The sequence below is a fragment of the Zosterops lateralis genome (assembly GCF_965231275.1).
Source record: "Zosterops lateralis genome assembly, chromosome: 29".
NCBI lineage: Eukaryota > Metazoa > Chordata > Aves > Passeriformes > Zosteropidae > Zosterops > Zosterops lateralis.
Genome location: NC_139789.1, coordinates 1250158 through 1264531, shown reverse-complemented (window position 1 = coordinate 1264531; position 14374 = coordinate 1250158).

Below are 14374 nucleotides of genomic sequence, written 5' to 3'. Positions count from 1 at the left end.
CGGCGTGACGTCAGCGCCGCCCCGCCCCCCCGCCGGACCGAGCCGCCCCCCCGCACCGAGCCCGGTGCCGCCGGGGCCGGGGGCGGGACGGGCGCGGGGAGCGCGGGGAGCGCCGCGCCCTCACCCGGACCCCCGCGGGGGTCACCTTCCCCCGGCCCGGGGTGACACCGCCGCCCCGGGGTGACCCCGGCCCCCGGGCCGACCCGCCCCGTACCGGGTGTCACGCCCTCCCCGCCGCACCCGGTGCCCGGCGCGCGTCCGGCGGCGCTGCAGGTGGCCAGTGCCCACCTGCGCCCCGCACATCTGGCTGAGCTCGGGCCACTCCCTGTGCGCACATCTGACCGTGCCAGCCGGCCCTGGATGTGCCTGTCCCCGGCGTCCCCCACAGCCCGCTGCCCCCGCTGCCGGCCCCGTTCTCCACCCCGTGCCCCTCCCAAGGGCCTGGCGTCCCTGACTGCCCCAAATAGTCCTTCCCTCTCTTCCCCATGCGTGTCCCCCCATCCCCACCTTTCCCCTGCCCCTCGGCGGGCGCTGCCTCGGGAATGGGGAGGTCGCCTTGGCACGGGGAGGGGAGGTGACAGGGACACGCCTGGGGCGACACACGGTGCTGCAGGGCCCTGACCAGCAGTGGTGGAGGAAGAGGAAAAAAAAAAAAAAAAAAAAAAAAAAAGGAAGGAAGGAAAGGGAAGGGAAGGGAAAGAATAAATTGAAATGGAAAATGGAAAACGCAAAGGGAAAATGAAATGGGGAAATAGAGAATGGAAAGAGAAAACTGAAAGGGGAAAAGGCAATGGAAAGATAAAGGAAAGAAGGGTGAGGGAGGACTGGATGAAGAGCCAACGTGAGCCGGTTTTAGGCCACTGGAAGGGCTGGTGCTCGGTGTCCTCCCAGGCAATTTTTCAGCTGTCCCCAGCCCCGTTATCCCGAGCTGGGCTCCCCGCGCAATTCCGGCCTTTCCCGGCCGTGTCCGCTCATCCAGGTCGGCACGCGCCGCTTTCCCAAGCTTTATTGAACAGACCGAAAAAATAAAAATAAAATCCATAGCTTCCTGCGCGTGGGGCCCGCCAGCCCCGTGTGGGCTGCTCAGTTCCCGGGCACTGCCGGGCTCCAGGCGGCTTCCACAGCCGAGGGACGTCCGGGAGGAGCTGCGAGCTCCGGTGCGGGACAGCAGGGCCCGGCCCTTCCGGGGGTGTTCGTGGTGACCCACCCGGCACCCCCTGCTCAGGGAGTAATTCAGCCAAATTTCACATCCCGTCCACGCTTTTAACACGAGCCATCTCAAGCCACCCGACCTCACTCCATCCCCACCCATCCGTTATATCCATCGCATCCCATCCATCCCATCCCATCCCATCCATCCCACAGTTTTCTATCCCATCTGACACCCTCTCCGGGAAGTCAATTAAGTGCCCAGTTCATTAAAATAAAGCCCCGCAAATTCCCGGGACGTGAGAGCAAGGGCAGATGACGAACGGAGAGGGGGAGTCCTCCCCTCAGCCCCTTTTGTGCCCCTTACAGCGCGATGCAGCCCCTGGAGCCGGGGCGGGCCCCGCCGAACCGGGCATGGAGAGACTCCGGCCCCTCCCGTGGCCTCCCCCTCGGTCTGTGCCTGCCGGGAGGGCTCGGGCCGTCAGCGGGACCCTCGAAACGGAGAGAACCACGTCCCGAGGGGTCTGCCGGGGATGCCAAGTGCCCGATATCCAGCCGGGCAGTGGAGGCTTTGAGGCAGGTAACGGGACCGGAACCGGGCAGAGATGGACAGGACGGTCTGGAGGCCAGGAGAGATGAGAGGGCGGCAGAAGTCGAGGTACCAGGGCTGGGCAGGGAGCCACAGAGCCGGGCAGAGATTGGCAGGGATGGGCAGGGGAAGGCTCGGGGCTGGGCAGGGATGGGCAGGGGAAGGCTCGGGGCTGAGCAGGGATGGGCAGGGGAAGGCTCGGGGCTGGGCAGGGATGGGCAGGGGAAGGCTCGGGGCTGAGCAGGGATGGGCAGGGGAAGGCTCGGAGCCGGGCAGGGATGGGCAGGGGAAGGCTCAGAGCTGGGCAGGGATGGGCAGGGGGCCTGGAGCCGGGCAGGGATGGGCAGGGGGCCTGGAGCCGGGCAGGGATGGGCAGGGGAAGGCTCAGAGCCGGGCAGGGATGAGCAGGGGGCCTGGAGCCGGGCAGAGCCAGAGCGTGCCGGGCGGGGGTGTCGAGTGAGTGGCGAGGAGGAGGTGGGGAACAAACCAGGCATGAAGCAGCCGCGTCTGGAAGGGTTTCATTGAGTGTAATAATGGCGATAGCGCATCGACCGCCCATCGATAGATCTATCCCTGCAGCTGCCGTCCCGCACCGCGGCCCCGTGCCGGGCTCCCGACCCCCCCCGCCCCATCTCCGGCAGCGCCGGGCCCGCAGCACCGGGAGCCCCCCGGGACGGGCGCTGGACTCTGCCCTCCGCCGAGCTTCACACCGAGCAAACGGCAAAAAAGAGAGAGACTTTTTAGTAATTAGTGCGACATAATTGAGTAATGCGGTAGCCCCGCGCCCCCCTCCTGCCCCCCCCCGCCCCGGCCCTTCCCCGATCGATGCAATATCATTAGGGCGAGAGGCACCGAGACACGCGGGCCCGGGCCGCGGGGAGGCGGCGGGAGCTCCCCGGGCCGCCGTGCGGGGTCCGGCCCCGGCCGAGCCGCTGCGGGCCGTGAGAGCCGCGGGGTTTGCTGCCTGCGCGGCGGCTCCGGCCCGGGGAAAGCCCCACGGAGCGCCCAGAAGCTCCGGCGATGGGCCGGGACGCGGCGCGGGGAGAGGCCCCGGCTCCATTCGCCAGCTGGATGCTATTGATCCCTTCCCTCGCCACCTCTTTCTTCCTGAGCTCCCTCTCCCTATTTAACTTCCTTCCCTCTGCTCCTCCGCAGCCGGCCGGGCGGCGCTCCGAGCGGAGCCGGGCGGTGCGGGCTCCCGGGGGCGCGGAGCGGTAAGTGCGGAGGGGGAGCCCCCCCCGGCCCCCACCCCCGCCCCATGCACGGAGCGGAGCGAGGAGCGGAGAGGCGCGGAGCCAGCAGCCCCCCAGCTCCCCAGAGCTGCCTCGGTGTCCCCGGCCGTGCCCCGCTCCCCCGGGCCGTGCGGGGCTCTTGGGGCGGCCCGCACCGGAGGGTGCCCCGGAGCCGGGGGAAGTACCGGGTATCGCTGCCGGTTCCCTGCCGCCGGTGCTGCTGAGCAGCTCGAGAGCTGTTTTGAGTTCAAATCTTTTTTTTTTTTTTTTTTCCCCACTGTACTTAGGAACAGCGCGAAGGCACAAAGGGCCCGGCCGGGAGCAGCGGAGGGGCCGCAGCGCGGGCGGTGCTGCCGCCGAGCGGGCACCGGGCACCGCCAAACACACCCGGGCTCCACCGGGCAAGGGAGGAAAAGGAGCCGGAACGCGGCTCCTCGCGCCCCGTCGGGAGTCAAAAAGTTCCTTAAAGTTCTTTAAGGCTTCAAAATAACAGCACCATCGCCTGGCAGGTGAATTATTTAGTGCCTATAGATCCCTCGGAAGCCCTTTCATTTAGGTTCCAAACCTTCCCCAGCCCAGCCTTTGCCTATGGATGTCTCGATTTTCCAACAATCAAGCGGGAGGCAAAGAGCGTGGCAATTCCTGCTAATCGATTTTCCATACAATGGGCCCCAGATGATGTTTTAAAATGTGAGAAACTAAAATGTGTTGGTTTAAATAAGACTTTTGCAATCAATAGCTTTTTAAAAAAGAGTCTTTGATACCGGTTCTTGAAGGGGATTCAAACGCTTTCGCTTCCAAAACAAAACAAAGCAGGGAAAAAAACCAGCCACGCCGGAAAAGTTCCGCCTGGGTTCGGGGTCATTAAAGCGGGATATGGAGAAAGCCGCTCGGGGGGCGCAGCGCCGGCCCCGCGACCCCCCGGCCCCGCCGCGCCCCCTCCGCGGGGCTCCGCTCCCCCCGGGCCGGGGCAGCCCCGCGCTTCTGCCCCTTCCCTCCCTGTCCCGCCTGCTCGGCTGCGCTTTTCCCTTCCCGCTCTCCCGGCGGCGCCCGGTCGCGCCGCGCTGGGGTTTGTTGCGCCTCGGGAAGGAATCCGGCCGGGAAAAAAACTCCGGCCCTTTCCCCACCGACCGCTTCCCCTCCTTAAAATTCCGCCCCCCCTCGGCCGATCGCCGGGATCTGCGCCCTGGCAGGCTTTTTATTTTTTCGATTTTAAGACAGTTTTAGCTGCAAGATCAGGCCCTTTCCCCACCCCTCCCGACTTCTTTTCCTTTCCTTTTCCTTTTGGCGGGATATAATATAATTTTTTAAATGCCCTACCCGCGTGAAAATTTTCATTCTCTCTGCAGCTTCGGCCCGGGAGGTGCTCAGGGCCAGGAGCCGAGCGGGGCTCCGGCCGGGACCTGCCTGTCCCCGCCAGGCTCCGCCGCCCGCCTTGGCCCGGTAACGGTGGGTCGGGCCCGGGCCGCGCCGGGACCGGGGAAAAGCGTCAGCAACGGGGGAAAGCGATGCGGGGGGGTCTGGAGAGGGGGCCAGGGGGTGAACCGGCCCCTCCACGGCCTTTCCGGAGACTTTCTCGTTTACTCGGAAACTTTGGGCGGCCTCGGAACTCAGCGGGAGGCGGCGGCGGGGTCGCGGCGGCGGCGGGGAGCGGGGACGGGGGGGTTTCCATCCGATTTCACCCCGGGGGAGCAGTTTGAGGACGGGCCGTGTCTCTTTTCGATGTAACCCCCGCAGATTTTCCCCGAACGAAGCGGCCCCGCGGAGCTGCGGCGCATCCCGGGCCGGGGCCGGGCCGCCCCCGGGTTCCGCCCCCACCTCGGCCCGGGCCCGGGTCCGGGTCCCCCCCGCTGCCCGCGCCCCTCGGACACCACCGGGAGTCTCTGGGAGCCTCTTTCGGCCGCAATTTGTTTTCAAAAGTTCCCCGCAGAGCAGCGCTGAAGTTTACACCCTGGCAGCGGCACGGAGAGGGCTCGACCCCGTCCGAGCTTTCGGGGGAAAAGCGTGGAAAAATCTCTGGGATTCCGCCCAGTTGCGAGATATAAAAATTCCACAATCGAATTTTATTTTTTTTTCTCCTTAATTTTCCCTTTCTCTCCCGTTGTCTTTCCGCGTTTTCCCCGGTGAGGCCCGGCCACCCCCGAGCCGGGTTGGGGTGCGGGTGTCCCCGGTGGGACACACACAACGAGCTGTACGGGACGGGACCGCGGGTGTCCCCCGGACCTCCGAAATGTCCTCGCTCCCCCTGCTCTGCCTTCTGCCGCTTTTTGCTCCTTCTGCATTTTGAAGACCTTCAAACCCGCGTCCCTGAGCACCCCAAAAGCTCTCCGAGGCTCGGGGGGTTGGAGGCAGGAGCCGCGGCGGGGCCGGGGCCGGTAAAACACGGAGGGAACGGGAGGGACCGGGGGCTTTGTGCCGCATCCCCTGTGCGCCGACAGCACCCGAGCCACGTGCAGTCACTTTATACACAAAATAGAGAATCTACAGTATCTTATTCATAACATATCTTATTAATAATATATATAGAAAGCGAGAGGATTTATTTTATATAAATGCGATTTAAAAATATATCCTATATATATATATTTCCCCGCTGTGTTTCTCTGTTTCCCGCAGATATTTTCCTGTCTCTTCAGGCTGCTTCATCTGGCTCGGCAGAAGCCGTCTCTGCTTTTTCGCTCAGATCCCGGCTTTGGACACTTTTCCCCCGGCTCCCGAGGGCGCAGGGAAGGCAGGGCCTTGTGCGATCCTCGGGGAGGGGGAGCGGGCCCGGCCCCCCGCTCCCGGCGGCTCAGCCCCGCAACAGGTACCGGGGTGCCCCTCCCGGGGCTGCGGGGACCGGCCCGGCCTGCGGGAGGAGCCGTGGGGGGCACTGGTGGGGACAGGAAGGGCTGGGGAGAGGGAAAATGGGAAACGGAGCTGGAATGGGGACAAGCAGGGACAGAGACAGGCATTGATGAGGGTGAGGGGAAATGGGAGAGGAGACAGGGAAGGGGACAAAGCAGGGATGGTGACACGGCAGGGAGGGGGATGAGGGAAATGATGCGGGGATGATGACAAGGCAGCGATGGGGATGAGGGAAAACAGAAAATGAAGCAATCGGCGGGGACGAAGCAGGGACAAGGCAGGGACCTGCCAACCCCCAGCCAGGACAAGCAGCTGCCCTGGGGGACAGGCAGGGGGCCCTTGCAGGCTGGGATGCCCGGGCTTGCCCCTCGCCCAGCCGGACTTGCTTGGGACATGCAGCGCTGGTCTCCAAAATAATCCCGAGCGGCTCAGAGCCCGCCGGGGCTGCTCCCCACGCTCGGAGCAGCCAGAGCCGACACCATCGCACAGACCCGCCCGAGGGAAACGCGCATCCACTGCCCCCGAGCCCCCCCCTCCTACCACACCCCGCCACCTCCCCGCGCACAAAGCCACCCCCGTGGCAGGTCCCCCGGTGGCAGATGCCACCCCAGAGCCAGCCTGGCTGGGGCACCAGGCGCTGGCACCCCCTTTTCCCGCGACCTCCTCTCTCCCGCGGCAGTAATTGCTGCTGTATTTATCCAAACTAGGAGGGGGTGCCAGAGAAAGACTTCGAAGAGTAATTTTCCGGGAATTCTCCTCGGTGTAATTGTCTTGATAATAAATCCAGACGCTTAGCCTGTGTATGAATTGCTTTTTACCATTTTCATTTATTATTGAACACAGTGGGGAGAGGGGGAAAACGCAACAGGGCTCTTTCTTGTGAGAGAGAAGGGGCGAAGGGGCTGAGGAGACAATTTCTCTGCAGATCCGGGAAACCTGGATGTGTTCATCATCCTGCTTTCTGGTTTGCTGGGTTTTTTTCTCCCCTTAATACTTAGCCCATTTCCCCACCCCCCACTTTTTTTGGGGGGTTATTGAAAACTAATTAAATAACCCGTTAGCTAACACGTTAAATTAAGATCCACTCTTGGATTTAATGATGTCTCCGGAAGAATTGACAGAAATGTGAAGACAGACTGTCAATAGATTCCTTCTCCTGGTTAAAGTGTATAAATGTGATTAAAACAGATCTCCAAGAAGGGTGTCCCGACACACAGGGATGGACCCAGCGGGGCACCTGTGAGCTCTGGAGGGAAACATCTCCTGAAGTGGGTGCTGACTGGGGACATGGATGGTAGGACAAAATCGCTGCTCCCTGGAGGATGGGAAACCACCCTGAGCCATGATTTGGGCTGGAGGGAGACCCTGGAAAAAGCTCTGGGGAAGAGGGGGGAGCATGTCCCAGACATCCTCAGGCTGTGCAGTGCAGCACCAGAGCTGCTCCTTCATCCCCGGCCCTCGCAGCGCTCCAGGGCAGCCTTGTGCCACCAGCACGGATGCAGAGCTGAGCCCAGCCGTGCAAACAGCCGGCGTGGTGAGCACACACCCATGGCTTTCTGCCTAAGCTCTCAGGTAAAGGTTACCTTAGCATCCAGGCTGGAAAAAATCAATGGCTGATACAGCATGAGACTCAGAGAGACAACATACATCTATCACTTAGGGATTCGATGGGCTTAGAATAGTCTTGTCAACAAATGATTGTTTAAACAGAATATCTCAACTGTTTATGGCACCCTTAATCCATACATCTGAGCACCACTGGAACATGTCGGGAGCATGGATTGCTCTGTGGAAACCTCTGTCGTTAGGTCCGGGGCTGCAGAACACTTAAGCATGTGCTTAAGTCTCTTAGACTTCAAATTAATCATGTACTTAAGTGTTTTGCTCGGCCAGGCCTGGCTTAAGAACAGGGAAATACCTGTCATTATGTTAATGGATGAAGTTTTTGTTTCCTGCTCTTCATTTGTAAAGGGCTGTGCACACACGTGTGCTCTGGACACAGAGGCTCCTGGCTGATTTATCCAATGTGCAAACAGAGCCAGTGTCACCCGGCTTTCCAGGTTATTCCGCAGCTCTTCCCTCTCCCCTGGGCACTGGAGTCCTTCATGTGGCATTTCAGGGAGGTCTCGGGTCAGTGGAAGGGGTGGTGGAGGGTGAAAACTCCCCAGGGGCTGTGAGCTAAATTATGTGGAGAGGAGCAGATGGAGAGGGCTGCAAAAAAGGCTGCAGAAGAGTGGAGAGGAAAAAGAATCTGGTAAAGCACCACAGACCTGGAGCAACAGCTATGATGCCCACCGGGACCTGAGCAGGGAGGGAGAAGTTTCAGATCCAACCACCCTGGAGATCTTCTGTGGAGACTCACAGCCCCCCAGATCCCCCAGCCCTGAAGATGTGACCCCCTGAGAGCAGAGTCAGCTGCTGAGGAGACACTGTCACAGGGCCTCTGGTGTGACGTGGGGAACCCAGGGAAGTGCTGGAGCCACTGTCCCTGGAAGTGTTCAAATAAGCTGTGCTCAGGGCCATGGCTTAGTGCTGGGCCTGGCAGGGCTGAGTTAATGGTTGGACTCGATGATCTCAGAGAGATTTTCCAACTTGAATGACTCCATGAAATGCCAGCACTGCCTCTCCTTCCTTGCATCCATCACCCGTCCAGCCGGGCTCCCAGGTCTCCTGGCACGGGGATCTCTGGCTGTGGGCTCTGCTCCTCAACACTTGTCTCACGTTAATCACACAACAAACTCATCATGTTGGGAAGGCGAAGCTTCTGTTTCCTCCCCCAAGCTTCCAAGTGGATGTGAAAGAAGCCTTTCAGGTGTTCACAGGATTTGCAAGGGAACAGGAGCTTTTAGAAATAGGGCCTGAACAATAAAACCTTCAATGTTTATCCTAAAATTGTAGAATGAATTTTATTTTCTGCAAAACAAATAATCTCACATTGTCAAGGGTCTCTCTCTCCTTCCCACTCGTGGCCCTCCTCTTCCTTCCTCTTCTTGATATTCTCAGAAAATCCCAGAATGGTTTGGGTTGGGAGGGACCTCAAAGCCCATCCAGTCCCACCCCTGCCATGGTCAAGGACACCTTCCACTAGCCCAGGCTCCTCCAAGCCCTGTCCAGCCTGGCCTTGGGCACTGCCAGGGATCCAGGGACAGCCACAGCTGCTCTGGGCACCCTGTGCCAGGGCCTCCCCACCCTCACAGCCAACAATTCCTGCCCAATATCCCACCTAGCCCTGCCCTCTGGCAGTGGGAAACCATTTCCTGTGTCCTGTCCCTCCATTCCTTGTCACCAGTCAGCTCCAGCTCTCCTGGAGCCCCTTTAGGCCCTGCAAGGGGCTCTGAGCTCTCCTGGAGCCTTCTCTTCTCCAGGTGAACACCCCCACCTGTTCAGCCAAGCCTCTGGTTAATGCTTCACACCTGATGGGTCTCACTGGAGGGGACCAGGGTAATTCTGTCCCAAGATGTCACAAACCCAGCAGCAAGTTCCTGAGCCCATGGAGACCTTCACCACCCCATGAAACCTGGATTGGTGTTGATGGAAGCCGGGGGGAGGCTGGGGCAGAGACGGTCACAGTCCTGCCCACTGTGGGGACACCACAAGGGGATCAAGCCAGCAATCAAACCCAGCCCCATCACCCTGGAATCCACCAGCTGCTGGAGCTGTTCAGGGCTGGAGAGCTGGGAAAAGGTGGTCAGGAGCACTGGGGACCATCCACCCTGCCTGGATGCTGCAGCTGAAGATTTCTGGAGATTTCAGCACTGAAGGTTCCTGTGGCAGGGAGGACAAGGAATATTTTCCCGAGACGCTGCTCAGCTCTCGGGGCCAGTGCAGAGCTTGTCAGATATCGAGCAGGGCCGTCAATGCTGCAGCTCTAAGTGAAAGCAAAAATCAGTTAATGGTCTTGCCGAGCCCTGCTCTGGGCGTGGGGAGTCCTCGCAGAGCCCGGGGCAGGTGATTTGTGAGGGGCTGCTTAGTAAAGTGATCATTCAGCAGCCATTACCGTGTGTATAAAACAAAATATCCCAAAAATCCCAGTGGGAAGAGGAAAATCACTGCCCCGATTGGAGGAAGTGCTGCTATTCATCAGAGCCTGTAAGTACCTGCTTCAACCCCCCGGGAATTTGGAGAAGGGCTTTGGGATCTGACAGGATCCTCCTTTTGTGAGGATTTATGGGAATTTTAATGTCTTCATGTAGGAAAAAACCCTAAGAAACTGAAAAAAGAAATCTCAACCATTGTCAATCAAGGCAGGGAGTTCTGACAGGCTTTAGAGTAGCAGCTAAATTTAAGTTCAGGCGGTTTTTCAATTTTTCTTTTAGTATAAATTAATTATGATTTTAAAACAAAAATGAAATCACACAGGGCTAGAAGAGTAGAATGATTCCTTTGGAAATGTTGAAGTAGGATAATCTGATGACTCCTTTTCACATGGCAAATTAAAGGTTTGAAAAGGGAGATTTCAGAAGCAGTGACTCCTTTGGAATAATGATTTCTTTTGATAAGGTGACATTTTTCTGATTTTCCAAACTTTGTGACTATCCCTGATCTCTGCTTGGTGTGGAAAGGCTTCAGATGCTCCCAGGGACAGAGCCCTGCATTGATAGGGCTCTCAACTTCTCCTCCAAGGTTTGTGTCCTGCCCTTCCTCTGGGTGAAAGAAAATAGTGCAGGACAAGAAAATTCCAAAAGGCACCTGCAGAGGAGGAGAAAATTGCAGCAGCAGAGTCAGGAGGACTCCTCTCAACAAAGGATTTGCTTCCTTTGGCCACCCTGAATGGGGAGTTCAGCCCTACCTGGATGCCTGGGTATAAAGTCTGAGTAACTGCACCTGCCTTGCTCTGAGTTATGCTCAGCTCTTCTGGATGAAAAACTACTGGAATTTTTACTCTACATTAAGATAATATTTTATCTTTCAGTATAATAATGTATCTTTAAAACAGGATAATAATCTATCTTTAAGATGGGATAATAACACTCATGTCCTCTGGTGGTTCCTTCTTAGGCTGAAGGTCAGATGAGGGTCCATAAAGCTGCTCACAGTGTTCAGGGGTTCGGATCAAAGCCCATGCAGGTGAATTTCTTGTCTCCATTGCAAGCCAGAGTCTCCCCAGATGTGAGGCAGGCCCTTGTTGACTCACCTTCCCAGCAGGAAGAAACTTTTCCCCCCACTGTGACCAGGAGCTGTTCTGATGCAGAACCCCAGAGCTTAGTGTTGAACCCCAAAATTAATCAAAGGGGTGACCCAGGGAACACCAGTGGACATGGACATGCCAGTGTGGGGGATCCTGGGATTTACTGGAGTCAAAGAGGTTGTGCTGACAGCTGAGGGTTGGGATCAGAACCTCTCTGAGCCAGCTCTGAGCTTGTTTTCCATCTGGGGAGCATCTCTGGGTGTGAGTTACCTCTTGTGGGAGCTGATCAAAGGGCTTGGGTTTGATGACTCCAGAGAAATGTGGCTTTTCCCAGCTTTTGTGGGAGCCCATCTGCACTTGTGGAAATGAAGCCACTTCCCATGGGTCTCCCAAGGGGAAACATCCACCTGGGAGCATTTGTGGTGCGGTATTGACCCCTCTGTCTGCTGGCCGTGTGACTAATCACAAAACAAGGGCTGTAAACTCTGGTACAAAGAGTTTGGGCTCTAAATGTGTCCTCTTTCAGGGACTGCAGTAACAGACACACAGGAGGTGCCTCCATCTGGAGTGTGATGGAGCCAGAGCAGCATCAATACCTGCACAGCAAATACTCTGCAGCACCTGGGAAAGCACCTCCCCACCCTGATCTGAATCTGATGCAGGAACAGCAAAACTTGGGCAAACCTTTTAGGATGAACTGCAAAGAGAACACTGTTGGGGAGGCCATGGGAGCCAGAGCTCCAAGCCTCCCATGGCCTGGGATTTGCCTAATGAAGGGCTCTTTGGGAGGAGGGATGGACCTTGTCTACACACAAAATTGCAAGCCAAAATTGGTCTTGTGTAGACACTCTTAAATCATTTTAAAGCAGGTTGGTATTGGTTTGTATAATTCGATTCCTTTACCAAAGCGAAGCGAAATCGATGCAAATGGGGTTTACATTGATCCCAGTACATCCGCACAAAGGTTTTGCCCCAGTTTAATGAAATCAGTTTAAAAAGACACCTTTAGCTAACCTGGCATAACTTTGTGTCCAGCCAAGGTGAGGGAGACAGGGAGAAGGGAGGACAGGAGTGTGATGTGCCCTAAAAAAAGGAGGTGATGGGGAGTGAGCGGGCAGTGCAGCCCTGGTGCAGAGGCTGCAGTGGTGAGAAGTGATAAGGAATGGGTCAATAGAGTTTTCTCAAAGATTTTTTTTTAAAGAAAGGTTAAATGTGAGGTGATATTGATTTCCCTTTTCTCCTCGTCCCTCCTCTCACCACCCCCCAGCCCCTTCCCTTCCTCCCTGCCCTTTCCCCACCTCCCCGGCACCCGGAGCCAGCCTTGGAGGAGGACTGGCAGCCCAAAGTGGCCAAGTGACCAGGGAGGACCACGGCACGGCCGAGCGCTGGCCAATGGCCATCCCAAGGAGCCCCCGTTGCTTAGCAACCCGCGGTGGAGAGAGGCAGGGAGCGCAAAAAAGATGGATTTTCAGATTGCAGCAGCCAAGCAGATCAATTCTGCAACATGGGCTACAGTGGCCAAGCGGAATCTCTCTTGCTCCCAGCAGGTATTGATCCAGCCATGCTATAGGCATTGAATGAGCTCTAATAAGTCCTGAGTAAACAGGAACAAGGACTTAAGTGATAGCCCAGCAGTCAAACATCAACTCCCTTTGTCTTCTTCTTCCTCCTCTTCTTCTTTTTTTTTTTTTTTAATTGCTGAAGGGTTTGTGCGAAAAGGACAATAAACTTTATTGATAGAAAAATAGAGTCAGAATATCACTTCCTTTGCAGCCTGGGAGGGTTTGGAGGGGAAAAAAGCCTTTCCTTGAAATTCCAGGTTGGCTTTGGAGAGCAGTGACCTGTGGACACACATGGTGAATGTCATCTTCCCTGAGCTTCCTTGGGCATGGCCAAAACTCAATGGCAAGATCTTCCAAAGGGAATTTTTATTGAATATCAGACTGGTTTAGGTTGGGTGGGACATCAGAACTCATCTAGTTCCATCTCTGTGCCATTGATAACTTCCACTTGACCAGGTGGCTCCAAGCCCCATCCAACCTGGCCTTGGACTTTCCCAGGGATGGGGCACAGAAGTCATCATGGAAAACATGGAGTTTTTCCAGAGACAGATTCATGTCCAGAGCTGCCCATCTGAAGCAGACACAGAAGTCAGCACATCCAGGAGTTTGGGCTTCAGGTGGAATCTCCTCCACATCTCCAGGGGAGGAAAGAGGATGTTCAACCTCCTGGCAGTGAGATGTAACCCAGGCCAGCCTTTGGGAAAGGTCTGAGAGCAGGGAAAAACCCCTTTGAAGATGCCAGGACAGGCAGAAAAGCTGGCAAAGAGCTAGAAGGACTTGTCCAGAGCTGTGGGATGCTCAGGAAAAGGAAGTAGCAAAATTTGCCTTGGCTGTGAGAGGCTTTGTTTGCTGAAGGGAGATGCTCAGTCTGGGAGTGGAACCAGGCAAGGAGGAGTCTGGGCAGACTGAGGAGTCTGAGGTCAAAGAAAGGAACCCAGGGTGGCATTTTGGGGAACATCACCAACCTTGAAGGACCTGACTGTATTGGAAATATGTGGCTGAGACTAAGGAAAAGCCCAAAATAACTCAAGTGACAAAAACTTGACTTGGCAGGTCCCAGACACTGGAAAAAGTGTCTTGAATGGTTTGACAAAAATCCTCAATTGCTTGGACTTTTTCATCTGCAGTGCCCAGCTCTTTGCAGCCTGAGAACCTGGAGAACAAATACCCCATGGCTATGTCAAAACCTGCAGCCCTGTCCCTCTCCTTGTCCCTGTCCCTGTCCCTCTCCTTGTCCCTGTCCCTGTCCCCATCCCCTCTCCACTGCATTGCTCCTGTGCCTCCTCCTTCAGTATCTCCACCCCCTTTCCTTTCCCCAGCCTTCCCTTCCCTGCAGTGAGAAGCCCCCCAGGCTCAGGACTCTCCATCTACTGCTCTCCCTGCCTCGGCTTTACCTGTTCTCTCCTCAATTTCCTTCAGTGTCCTAAATTTCCACCTCCATCTCATGCACAGGAAAGCTCCCAGCCCTGCTGTCCCCAGGTGAGGAGCTGCTGCTGACACAGGGAGGACCAGGATCCCATCCAAAGGCCTGGATGCTGCTCTCCCTGCCCATTCCCAAGGAACACCAATAAAATACCTGGAGCTGCTCCAGGTTTATCCTGGTGTAACCAGATCACAGGCCAGGGCTGTCTGCAGTGATTGTGGGACTGGGGAAATGAGAGCTCTGTGCTTGCACTCCTGAGTTCTCCCAGCCCACATTTCAGCAGCTTCATTGTAACAGGGCTGATAATTAATTGATCTGATATTAAGGTGGCTGCTGCCCATGCTGGCGGCCGCAGCTCAGCACCAGTTACAGGAGTGAGTTTGTGAACCCTGAGCAGGGAGAGGGAGCCAAAGGCACCTCTGGGCAGGTGCAGGAGTGTGTGGT